This window comes from Pinus tabuliformis, chromosome 4_2 (genome assembly GCF_031772625.1).
Source record: "Pinus tabuliformis cultivar Carrire ecotype Pingquan chromosome 4_2, CPIR1, whole genome shotgun sequence".
Classification (NCBI taxonomy): Eukaryota; Viridiplantae; Streptophyta; class Pinopsida; order Pinales; family Pinaceae; genus Pinus; species Pinus tabuliformis.
The window spans coordinates 287,699,832-287,714,187 of record NC_142304.1 but is presented as its reverse complement, the minus strand read 5'-3'; positions in this window follow the sequence as shown (position 1 = coordinate 287,714,187).

Genomic DNA, 14,356 nt, shown 5'->3' with positions numbered 1-14,356 from the left:
CATATTTTGAAATTTCTTTGCAACCAGTAGACATATGGTGAAAATAATTGTAATTAGGAATTCCTTTACAACAAAATTCCATATAGATAGTTGACCACCATTTTTTTTTATGTAAATACTTAAATTTTGGCGGACAACTATCACATGGCATTCTATTGTGCAAAGTTATGACACTTGGCATAAAAGCCTTTTCAGATTTTTATTTTTTAATGTAATTTTTATATCTCATAATTCAATTAAAACCACATAAAAATAAACCTCAACCAATTAGAAAAAAACAATTTACATTTTAAAGAATTTAAGGTTGTTTTTATTTTTCAAAATATTTAGTTCAATATTTTTTTTTTTTTCAAAACTTTCATAAACTCCATACAATTTGTATAAAAATTTCAAAACTAATAGAAAGTCAAAGTTTGTTTTGACCAAAAAAAAAAAAAAACAATATAATCTGGTTATAATAAAATCAAATTAACTCTGGATCTATCAAGTGTCTCGATATTTATCTCTAACATATGATAACTTAAAAATCGCCACAATGCATTTCTTAATATTTATGAATTTGGTATGAATTACATAGAAATAAAACAAGTCTAATAAGCATTATTGGTGCTTAGTATATGTATCTTATGTAAAAAATAATTGACAACCAAAATTATTGATGGTATAAATATAGATATAGAAAGTTTATAGTTATTAACGTTTACGTTTCTTAATATTTATGAATTTGATACGAATTACATAGAAATAAAACAAGTCTAATATGCAGTATTGCTGTTTAGTATCTTTATCTTATGCAAAAAGTAATTGATAAACAAAATGATTGATGGTATAAATATAGATATAGAAAGTTTATAGTTTTATGAATTTGATATGAATTACATAGAAATAAAACAAGTCTAATATGGAGTATTGCTGTTTAGTATCTTTATCTTATGCAAAAAGTAATTGATAAACAAAATGATTGATGGTATAAATATAGATATAGAAAGTTTATAGTTATTAACGTTTTAAGATGTGAAAGTTTTAGCATATTTTGAAATTTCTTTGCAACTAGTAGACATATGTTGAAAATAAATGTAATTAGGAATTCCTTTACAACAAAATGCCACATGGATAGTTGCCCACCATTTTTTTATGTAAATACTTGCTTAAAAATTGGTGGACAACTATCACATGGCATTCTATTGTGCAAAGTTATGACACTTTACATAAAAGTCTTTTTAGATTTTTTATTTTTTAATATAATTTTTATATCTCATAATTCAATTAAAACCCAATAGAAATAAACTTCAACCAATTAGAAAAAAACAATTTACATTTAAAAAAATTTAAAATTGTTTTTATTTTTCAAAACATTTAGTTCAATATTCCTTTTTTCAAAACTTTAATAAACTTCATACAATTTGTATAAAAATTCCAAAACTAATTGAAAGTCAAAGTTTGCTTTGACAAAAAAAAATATAATCTTCTTATAATAAATTCAGATTAACTATGGATCTATCAAGTGTCTCGATATTTATCTCTAATATATGATCACTTAAAACTCGCAAGAACATGTTTCTTAATATTTATGAATTCGATATGAATACATAGAAATAAAACAAGTCTAACATGCAATATTGCTTAGTATGAATATTTTATGCAAAAAGTAATTGATAATCAAAATTATTGATGGTATAAATATAGATATAGAAAGTTTATAGTAATTAACGTTTTAATATGTGAAAGTTTTAGCATTTTTTGAAATTTCTTTGCAACTAGTAAACATATGGTGAAAATAAATGTAATTAGGAATTCTTTTACAACAAAATGCCACATGGATAGTTGCCCACCATTTTTTATGTAAATACTTGCTTAAATTTTGGTGGACAACTATCACATAACATTTTATTGTGCAAAGTTAGGACACTTGGCATAAAAGTCTTTTCAAATTTTTTATTTTCTAATATAAGTTTTATATCTCCTAATTCAATTAAAACCACATAAAAATAAACTTCAACTAATTAGAAAAAAACAATTTACATTTAAAAAAAATTAAAATTGTTTCTATTTTTCAAAATATTTAGTTCAATATTTTTTTTTTTTCAAAACTTTAATAAAATTCATACAATTTGTATAAAAATTTCAAAGCTAATTAAAAGTCAAAATTTGCTTTGAGCAAAAAAAAAAAAACAATATAATCTGCTTATAATAAAACCAAATTAACTCTGGAACTATTAAGTGTCTTGATATTTATCTCTAACATATGATCACTTAAAACTCGTAAGAACACATTTCTTAGTATTTATGAATTTGATATGAATTACATAGAAATAAAACAAGTCTAATATGCAATATTGCTGCTTCATATCTTATACAAAAAGTAATTGATAACCAAAATTATTGATGGTATAAATATAGATATAGAAAGGTTATAGTAATTAACGTTTTAATATGTGAAAGTTTTAGCATATTTTGAAATTTCTTTGCAACTAGCAGACATATGTTGAAAATAAATGTAATTAGGAATTCCTTTACAACAAAATGCCACAGGGATAGTTGCCCACCATTTTTTATATAAATATTTGCTTAAATTTTGGTGGACAACTATCACATGACATTCTATTGTGCAAAGTTATGACACTTTTTTCCAAAGAAAAAAAGCGAACTTTTTATTACCAGGATAAAAAGTTACAAGTATATGCCGCAACATTCATTTTGCTCTATAATTTGGAATCATAGAGCTCGCTGGAAGAGGAAACTAAGCCTCGTCCAGCTAGACATGTAGGGAAAACCACTGAACAGATACATGGCCTCCTCCTATGAGGAATGCTCGGACCAGTGCCCGTCCAGTTGGAGTGCTTAAAAGAAAATAAATTAAACAAAAAATATGAGGAAAGACCGTAGTGAGTACAAGTAGGAGAATTGAGAGAAATCATGATTTTCTCCCCTTTTTCTTCTCAACTTTTTGCCATTCTCCTTGGGATGGAATTATGGGAACAAGTTGAAGAGGATTTTCTTCGGCGAGACGAGGATTTTCCTTGTCTAAATCAGAGGCTTCTGGAGAGTGCTACCTTTTGGTTCCACTGTTTTCCATTGAATTTGTGTTCTTTCCCGATTGTGTTTCCATAGGTTCTTGTGGGGCTGTCCTCTGAGTTTCTGTTTGGTTGCTTTCATCCTGGACTGGTTCTTCCTCCTCATTATCTTCCTCCTCGTCTGATTCTGTGTAAGAGAATTTCCATCCTTTTTGATGGTTACCTGTTTTCTTCTTTCTGCGGCTGTTCTTTTTGTATACTGGACATGCATTTTGAAAATGTCCAGTTTGCCGACATATTCTGCACCTGAAAGCTGTGTTTTCATAATCTAATGACTGCAACCAGCTGCGGTCTTTGTATTTCAGTTTAATGTTTCCCGGTAATCCTTTACTAAGGTCTACTTCCACACATATGCGTGCGAAAGTAAATATTCTTTCTTCAATTCTTTGTGTGTCCATTTTTATAAATCTGCCTATGGAGTTGCCTATACATGCAAGTATATTTTGGTCCTAGAAATGGATGGGGAGATTATGAAGGCGTACCCATATAGGCATCTGAGATACAACATAAGTGTTTGCGTCAAACTCCGGGAACCATGGAGTAGTAAAGGGACCCGAAGAGCCCCAAAACCACGGTCCTTGCTGAAGCACAAACCCTTTGATTTCTGGTGACTGAAATTTTACTATGAAAAAACCTTTTGAACAAAGGTGGATCTCACATTCCAAAGACCAATTTGTGAATATCCAATGAAATAAATCCAAGGGTTTGGGCCAGAATTTGTTAAATTGGCATATGATGGCTTGCTTTTCATAGCTGTCACATACCTTCTCTGCTTCTGCTATATCGATTGTTAGTTCTGGTATTTTCTGTAGTTGTTCCACTATGTATGGACTTGGTTCTGTTCCGACTTGCTTTGGGACTGTCGGAGGAGCTTTCCCACTTTGTAAAATATGTTTGTAGGACACTCCTTCGCTTCTGTATTGCTGGTGCTGAGCTGGGTTGTGATTCGATTTGGATCCACTGCCTCCTTCTGTTGTTTTGCTGGTTGCTTCTCCCCCTCGCAGTCTCAGATTGAGAATAATAGTAGATCCTGGCTTGATGTTGTACTCCTTCAAAGTTCTGTGATCCTGTAGCAATCTGCCCCCTGTTACTAGATTTTGCTCGCCTGCCGGATAGCCAATCTAGTTGGCTATGTTATTTTTCAGATCTATTGCCCTATCTGTGTCATGCGTCCAAATCAAGATTGTATTTCCCATGGGCGTTCTGACAAGGATTTGAAATCGATTGGGTTCTGTCCCGGTAGGGAGGTCCGTGTTGAATGCCAGGGCAGATCTCATCACAGCTACCCGTCGATGCTGCTTGTTATATGCACCGTAGCCGGGGTTGTGGAAACTTAACGCATCCCTATTCCGTGTATACACTTCGGTTGATCCAGCACACGATTTGCTGCAGGGACTACCTGCAATCACAACCCCTTCACTGATCTGCATTGTGACGGCGGCACTGAGGAGATCAGAAACCCTAGCCATGTTGTTCTCTCGAGCCACAGAGCTACATGTCGGATCAACCTTATTCAGGCCCCGATTTACTGGATTGTAAGCTAGATCTGGCGGATCGATGGCAGATCTAGGGTTATCTGCCAGCGTCAGAGTCTCACTCTCGTCGATGAAATCCACGGCCACAACTTCCAAGATCTGGGTCTCCACTAAATGTCCGATTCGGGCACGGGATATGACAGGAATACTGAAAGATTTCTTGATCCACCGAACCAGATCCAGATTGATCAGTCTGTTAACGGCGTCCCCAATCAGACCCCGCCGCTGTCACTACTACGGCTCCAGCCTCTTCTGCATATGACGAAGGTTTCTTCGAATCACTGCTACCACACTCCAGTAAGGCCACCACACCGACATTTCCACTCCCAGACATTGTAGGCACAGGTTGGGCGTTCGAAACTCGGGGAACAAAGGTCCTTTTCGCAAAGTTATGACACTTGGCATAAAAGCCTTTTCAGATTTTTTATTTTTTAATATAATTTTTATATCTCATAATTCAATTAAAACCACATAAAAATAAATTTCAATCAATTAGAAAAAAAATTACATTTAAAAAAATTTAAAATTGCTTTTATTTTTCAAAATATTTAGTTCAATATTTTTTTTCAAAACTTTAATAAACTTCATACAGTTTGTATAAAAATTTCAAATACAATATAATATGCTTATAATAAAATCAAATTAACTCTAGATCTATCAAGTGTCTCGATATTTATCTCTAACATATGATCACTTAAAACTAGTCACACCACATTTCTTAATATTTATGAATTTGATATGAACTACATAGAAATTAAACAAGTCTAATATGTAGTATCGCTGCTTAGTGTATGTATCTTATGCAAAAGGTAATTGATAACTAAAATTATTGATGGTATAAATATAGATATAGAAAGTTTATAGTTATTAACATTTTAGGTTTCTTAATATTTATGAGTTTGATATGAATTACATAGAAATAAGACAAGTATCTTATGCAAAAAGTAATTGATAACCAAAATTATTGATGGTATAAATATAGATATAGAAAGTTTATAGTTATTAGTGTTTTAGTATGTGAAAGTTTTAGCATATTTTGAAATTTCTTTGCAAGCAGTAGAAATATCGTGAAAATAAATGTAATTAGGAATTCCTTTACAACAAAATGCCACATGGATAGTTGCCCACTTTTTTTTATGTAAATACTTGCTTAAATTTTGGTAGACAACTATCACATGGCATTCTATTGTGCAAAGTTATGACAATTGGCATAAAAGCCTTTTCAGATTTTTAGTTTTTAATATAATTTTTATATCTCATAATTCAATTAAAACCACATAAAAATAAACTTCAACCAATTAGAAAAAAACAATTTACATTTAAAAAAATTAAAAATTATTTTTATTTTTCAAAATTTTTAGTTCAATATTCATTTTTTTCAAAACTTTAATAAACTTCATACAATTTGTATAAAAATTTCAAAACTATTTGAAAGTCAAAGTTTGCTTTGACAAAAAAAACAATATAATCTGCTTATAGTAAAATCAAATTAACTCTAGATCTATCAAGTGCCTCGATAAACTGGTCACAACACGTTTCTTAGTATTTATGATTTTGATATGAATTACATATAAATAAAACAAGTCTAATATGTAGTATTACTGCTTAGTATCTCTATCTTATGCAAAAAGTAATTGATAACCAAAACTATTGATGGTATAAATATAGATATAGAAAGTATATAGTTATAAACGTTTCTTAATGTTTATGAATTTGATATAAATTACATAGAAATAAAACAAGTCTAATATGCAGTATTGCTCCTTAGTATCTGTATCTTATGCAAAATGTAATTGATAACCAAAATTGTTGATGGTATAAATATGGATATAGAAAGTTTATAGTTATTAACGTTTTAATATGTGAAAGTTTTAGCATATTTTGAAATTTCTTTGCAACTAGTAGGCATATGGTGAAAATAAATGTAATTAGCAATTCCTTTACAACAAAATGGCACATGGATAATTGCCCAAGATTTTATTTATGTAAATACTTGCTTAAATTTTGGTGGACAGCTATCACATGGCATTCTATTGTGCAAAGTTAAGACACTTGGCATAAAAGCCTTTCCAATTTTTTTTTTTTTTAATATCTCATAATTCAATTAAAACCACATAAAAATAAACTTCAACCAATTAGAAAAAAACAATTTACATTTACAAAAATTTAAAATTGTTTTTATTTTTCAAAATATTTAGTTCAATATTATTTTTTTCAAAACTTTAATAAACTTCATACAATTTGTATAAAAATTTCAAAACTAATTGAAAGTCAAAGTTTGCTTTAACAAAAAAAATACAATATAATATGCTTATAATAAATTCAAATTAACTCTAGATCTATGAAGTGTTTCGATAACATATGATCACTTAAAACTCATCACAACATGTTTCTTAATATTTATGAATTTGATATGAATTACATAGAAATAAAACAAATCTAATATGTAGTATTGCTTTATTATATCTTATGCAAAAAGTAATTGATAACCAAAATTATTGATGGTATAAATATAGATATAGAAAGTTTATAATTATTAACGTTTTAATATGTGAAAGTTTTAGCATATTTTGAAATTTCTTTGCAACTAGTAGACATATGGTGAAAATAAATGCAATTAGGAATTCATTTACAACAAAATGGCACATGGATAGTTGCCCACCATTTTTTATGTAAATACTTGCTTAAATTTTTGTGGACAACTATCACATGGCATTCTATTGTGCAAAGTTATGACACTTGGCATAAAAGACTTTTCACATTTTTTATTTCTTAATATAATTTTTATATCTCTTTTTCAATTAAAACCACATGGAAATAAACTTCAACCAATTAGAAAAAAGCAATTTACATTTAAAAAAATTTAAAATTGTTTTTGTTTTTCAAAATATTTAGTTCAATATTCTTTTTTTCAAAACTTTACTAAACTTCATACAATTTGTATAAAAAATTCAAAACTAATTGAAAGTCAAAGTCTACTTTGACCCAAAAAAAAAACAATATAATCTGCTTATAATAAAATCAAATTAACTCTGGATCTATAAAGTGTCTCGACACTCTAATATGGAGTTAATATGGATCTAGGCCGGTATTACTTTTCTTTAATGGATTAGCATGGAAAATTATTAGTCCTTCCTCGACTAGGGACTATAACACTAGTAAAGTGTGTTGACTCTCAATTATGGAGTTAATATGGATATAGGCTGGTTAAATTTCTTTTATGTATTACTTTTCTTTAATGGATTAACATAGAAAATTATTAGTCCTTCCGGACTATAACACTTGCAAAGTGTGTTGACTCTCAATTATTTCGCCGTGTTTTTGTAATTTTAACCAAAGTTTCAGGAAAATGTTGAATATTCTTAATTTTATGTAAATTCAAAAGTAAATTTCTAATTTCTAGAAATCTTATTTACAATTTTATATTGGTTTGATGGTGATTTATTTTTGGTATTTGTTAATGCTTGACAAATCATTTAAAAATAAAAACCCATTCCATTAGTGAGTGGTTAATTTCTAATTTCTAGAAATCTTATTTATAATTTTATATTGGTTTGATGGCGATTTATTTTTGGTATTTGTCAATGCATGACAAATCATTTAAAAATAAAAACCCATTCCATTGGTGAGTGCTCTAACCATGACATTTGACACAATGGGTAGGGCGTTTTGTGGAGGAGTGCTATGACATTGATATTGCAAGTGGTTTGCCCACTTGCCTGATATTGCAAGTGGTTTTCCCACTTGCCTAATGATTGCAGAAGTGACGAGGTTCCATAAAGTTGATACATTTTATAGAGCGCGGAAGAAGAAACGAGAAGGTTGAGGGGCTGACTCCATAACATTGATACATCGTGTGGAGGAAGTAATGTAGATACATTGTGCGGAGTGCGGAGAAAGAAAGAAACATAATGAAAATTTCCTTCACACCACCTTGACACTCTGCCTAAAAATACTTGTTTTTTATTACATTACTTCTTCCAACTCTTAAACAACATTCCAAGATTTAATATGTAGATGCAATCAATTTTTTGTTTTTTTTTTGTTTTTTTGTTTTTTTTGTTTTATAATGATACCCATGCTTAAACTTTATTTAAAATAAAGTCAAAAGTGTATTCATCCCCAAATTCTTAACCAATCGCCAAATGCCCCTACTCCAAAGTCAATCTCAGGCAACTAATAACTTTTTTGCATGCTATTAATATAAATGTTGGGCAGTGGATCCCCCCATAGCGAGTTTTTGGGGCTTGAAGCCTGAATTTTGGTCAAAGTATAATGTAAAGACCTAGTGAAATGCGGGCGTGAAGCACGAGAGTCTAAGGTTGTCCGCTCTAAAATAATGTAATTTAATGTATGGTATGTTGGCCTACTCATGGTCCACAAACCATGGGATTGTATAAATAGAGCAAGGCTCTAAGGGTAAAGTAGGTAGTTGAAGTCAAATGGTTTTTGGATGAGGAACTAGCTTTGAGTCTGTAAGTCCGAGTCTTGGGTGGCAGTAGTAGTAAGAGGCTCTACAGCTGAGTGCACAGAGGCCTGGTAGAGTCCGTAGCTGTGTGCGCAGGGCGGAGTTGGGATTGTACTTGGACTGAGAAATAATAAAAGATAAGTTGATTATGAAATATTGTGTGTCTATGCTTCTGTTATATTTATGCATCTCTTTACAGTTTTGTGATTGCATTCACTTGTTATGAATGTTGAATGATTAATGAGAATATTGGGCCCACACAATTAAGTAAGATCTATAATAATAGCACAGTAAGGATAAAGGATCTAGACAACACCTCTTCGTGCTCTTTACAGAGCTACGCGCAGCAGTTTCATAAGTTGCGGAGGGCAGACGGTTGTGCGGAGAAGCGCAAGCGCGCAGGTTCGGTTTGCAAACTTCTTAGACCTCATCAAGACATCCCTAGGGTGCGGAAACCTAGTTCCAACACCCTCCCATACTACCTCAGGTGAGACCTCAGTCCGCGCACCACGGACTGTTGCCGAAAGGACCAGTAGTTTCGGGATTTGTTTGGCTAAATCACTTCTGAACCTAAGTTAGGCCCCAAAAAGCCAACAAATGGTTCCGTTGCCGAGACCGGGATTTGCCAAAGGGATGTCTGATGTCGTGCCATTGGAACCCAACAAAGAAGGAAATTGAAGAGTGGTTGGACAAAAAGATTCACGAGTTCGTGACGCAGGAAACAGAACTTCGCAGGTATCCAAGAAAAGGTGGCTGGATCGCTATGTGTATACGGAAATCCATGAGATCTTCTTCGCATCCTTTTCTTCTGAACTGTATGATTGGATCACGAGGTTAGCTGATAGCCAGGGAAGGTGTAAGCTCGACCAACCAATAGTGTGGACTCTGGAATTAGTGCGTGGACTAGAAGCGTCAGAAGATAAGATCGCGCGAGCTGTGGACCATTGGCTCGACTGGATAATAGGGTGGTTTATCATTGAGTTTGCGATAGACATGACCATGAGATACAGCGAAGCAGAATGACGTTTTCTCTAGGGACCATAAGGTAAGTACATTAAATCTTTGAATACTTAGATTAAGATGCTGTTATGTGAAAAATGGGTTATGTGAATACATTAATGTTTGGAACGACGCGGAGCGGAAAAATCCACAAAGGTAGCAGGGAATTAGGAAATAGTCCCTTAATTTCACCTTCGCGAGAAAGCGAGGAAGAGCTTGCTTAGGTCTCTTTGAGAAGTGCGGTCAGTTTGATAAGGCAATGCATTTCGCAGTTACCACCTCCACTTACGCCACAACCCGCTTCACCTCCTTCACCTCCACCTCCACCACACCCACAGTTCAGCATGACGAGCGCGATCAAGCTACCGGTATTCAAAGGAGTAGGGAATGAGGATCCAGACCATTTTTGGTTCATGGTAAGAGCGGCGTGGGAAGCACAAGGGGTCACGAACGATAACATTAAGAAGGTTACATTGGTGAGCGCACTGCAGGATCGCGCGTTGACATGGTATATCAAGCACTCTAATGATCACCCAAATGTAGGAATAACAGAGATCCAGAATGCGTTGAACAGAGAATTTAGCTGGCCAAAATTAGAGACACAGTCAATCATCAAGTTTAAAGAGATCGCGATGCTTCCAGGCGAGATCCCCTAGGATTTGGATCAATGGTTGAAGAGTACGATTTGCGAGGCTAATATGACGCTCACGGATGCACAACATCATGCATGGTTTGTGGCATCTCTAACATCGCACCTGAGGACGACGTTGTCACAACAGAAAATTTCTACCCAGGACGAAGCATTGGAAATGGCGATGAGGTTGCATGAGACACCGATACAGATCCGGGGCTGGGAGTTCAACAAATCCACGCGCAACTACAAAATCTCTACCTGGAAATGCAGAGCTTGAAGCAAGATAGGGCACCGAGGCCAGAGACGCACGAGGTGCATAAAATGCAAGGGCTAGGGCCATGACAAGGATCACTGTCCAGTATTCACGAACTACTTGGCAGGAGGGGGGCCAATGCCGTTGAGACCGGAGGCACAGGAAGGGCTGAGTGCGACCCCACATTATGGTGCGCGATTTGTCAAATAGGAGAAAAGCACATGACAAATAACTGTCATTTGTTGAAGAAGTATACACTGGCACCCTAACAACTGTTTTGTAATTTCTGTAGGTCGGTGGGCCACGACGAGCATACTTGTCGTAGATACGAGTTAATGATGGATTGGACCCCAGCCTATCGGATGCAGACCGAAATGCGAGCCCTCGACCCAGCGGCGGGGACAACATGCGCTGGATTTCAAGGGCGAGGTCGAGGACGAGGAGGAATGGGGCCGCAGACAGTTAATTTGTTACAATTGTGGAGGACCAAGGCACTACGCCCATGACTATACCAACCCAACAAGAATATCCTGTTCATACTGTGCTCAGTTAGATCATGAAGTAGTAGATTGTCATATGTTGATCACACAGATGCGCGAGAAAGGGGTACTCCAGTCTACTCCGACTCAAAATATTCAAATGATGAGGTCTGAACCCCGCCAAGAAGACCCAAATGTGAACATGGTGCTTAGAAGTGGTGCAACCACAGGGGAGGATAAGGGGAAGCAGTCCGAGGAAGATACATGGGTTCGCAAAGCTCCAACAAAGGAACTTAAGTTTGAATTAGAACGCATAAAGGAGACGTTCATGGAAGCTAAGAAGAGCTTCGTGGAGGTCTCCACTGTAGAAATTTGAATAATATAACACTTATTCATAGAAATTATCCTAATTATACACTATTTGCGGAATGCATGCATAATACATAACCTCCTCTACCATTGATCATGAATTCGCGGAATTAAAAACAATCGCATGCGCACATTGAAACATCAATCACACATAGCAACACAGTATGTAATGGGGAAAGCATACAGTTGAAAACCCCCAACTATCTGTATATTATAATGATAGAGAACATGTAACAATACATAGTACAATACGCCTCACAAGTACTCAGTACTATCTCCACATGCTACACACAAACTAGCTCAGATCTGAACAAGTCACGGGTTCAAATCTCCTCCACTGTTTGCCTGCCTCTACTGCGCAATCCAAGTTGAGAATAGATCAGATCCAAGTTCGAATTCCCTTGTCTTGTACTACGCAATCCTCATTGGCAATCTCAATCAATGATTGTGCAAATCTCATGCACAACTATAGTCACAACTGATAGTAGTCTCACCCTTCCACCCACCTCTAACACTTGTCTCCACTGAACTGTCCATGCACTGAGTTAACTGATGTATTCTTTAGTTGATTTATGAGTTAATAATTAATGAATGAATTAACAATTAATTCACATCACTCATCACTAGTGTATTTGGCAGTTAGACTAAATACAACTAATTCAACTAAGTCAAACTGAACACAACTCCATCAACTCCTCAATCAACTCCACCAAACTCAATCACTTGAGTTCTAACTGAAGTCCATTATGCAATAGCTCAACTAACCCATAGGAAAAGCGTATTTCCTTCTGGCAGTTGCATGTGCCACATCCGTAGCTCGAACTAAAGTGCTGCAAGAGGATAAGATAATGTTTATAGTCCAAATATTATTAAGAGCTAATAATATTTGACCATTCTATTTTTTGACTGGCAGTCTAAAAATAGACTCCGCCCATATGTCTAAAAATAGAGGTCCATCTATTTTTACCAACATGACCAATCATCCATAAATAGCATCCTGCAACTCATAGACCATGATCCATATGTCTAAAAATAGACATAGTCTAAAAATAGACTTTGCGCCAAAAATAGCTTGCGGGCCCACTTAACGAAGGCGACTTCTTTTCACTAAGCTCCATGATCTTGTTGCATTTTCAACATCCACTTCAGGTAGTAAGGATCAACCAGAGCCAGGGATGGATCCTTCTATGCTTACTACCTTTCTGGAGACATGCATGAAACTGTTGCGCGTCAATAAGGAAGTTAAGGGACTAGAGGAGTTAATCACTAGGTGGGCAGGGTCAGGGGAACTGTGCGTAGTCTGGAAGCTGGGAAAGCATGCATTGCGCACCGGGAGGGAAATGAGATTGACGGTGCAGATTTATGAGTATGAAATGGATCAGGTAATCCTAGACCTGGGTTCAGACGCGAATGTGTTACCAAAGCAGACATAGGAATGCATGGGCAGGCCCGCGTTACAGTGGTCCCCTATTCAATTACGAATGGTGAACCAATAGAAGATTTTGCTATGGGGAGGTTGCAAGGAGTAACAATTGATATCGAAGGCGCGAGCATACAGATGGACTTTGAAGTAATCGAGATTTTTGATGACAACAATCCTTATCCCGCGTTGCTAGGAATATACTGGGCCACTGATATGAATGGAGTCATCAACCTGAAGAAGAGGAAGATGATATTCGAGAAAAAGTCCCTACGCATAGTAGTTCCGCTAGATCCAGCCGAAGGAGCGTGCTACACCGAACCTGTGCGCGACGATGAGCTGGATTGTATCTACAAGATAATTGTGCGAGATCAGGATTGGGTGAATCCGACTGCAGATGGAAGGATCTCGTGGGAGTGCGCAAGTTCTTGCACCTCAGATTCAGACGAAGAAGATGAACGCTAGCACAATCGGTTGAACAAAGTGACAACGCTAAATTGCAACATGATGACTAGATCACTACGTTGCATAACAACCCAGGCCCGAGATCTGCCAACATATGATGGATTGACAGTGGTGGATGAATTCTTGAGCAAGTTTGAAAGTGCAGTACCTGAGCAACATCGGTTCAATGCGTTGAAGCGGGCGCTGCGCGCGACACCTGCGTGTTGGTGGGGAACACATCAAGGAAATTTTAAAAACTAGTGCGGATGTAGAAGGATGATGTGCCTACGATTTGGGAAACCGCAACTACGGGTAGAAGATAAATACGATGGACGAGATGACCCGCGCCCACGCACCTCGCGAAATGGACCAAGGCCTATGGGGAAGAACCCCAGCCTGAATGGGTACACTTATTCTACCATAGCTTGGATTGGTATATTGAGTCGGAACTCCGACATGGTATGGAAGAATGGGATGTCTTGCACGAGGGATTTTTGTTAACATTCACATTTGAAGATTGATGGTCGGATATTGTTGACGACACGCTACAAGCCGTAAAAGCCACCATCTTCAAAATCCCACAGGAACCACGATAAGTAGTTCAACCAGCATGGGCAACCCAATTAAGCAGTGCCCTAGAATGTTATAACGTGCAAGTAGAGGAGGATGATGACGACCCCC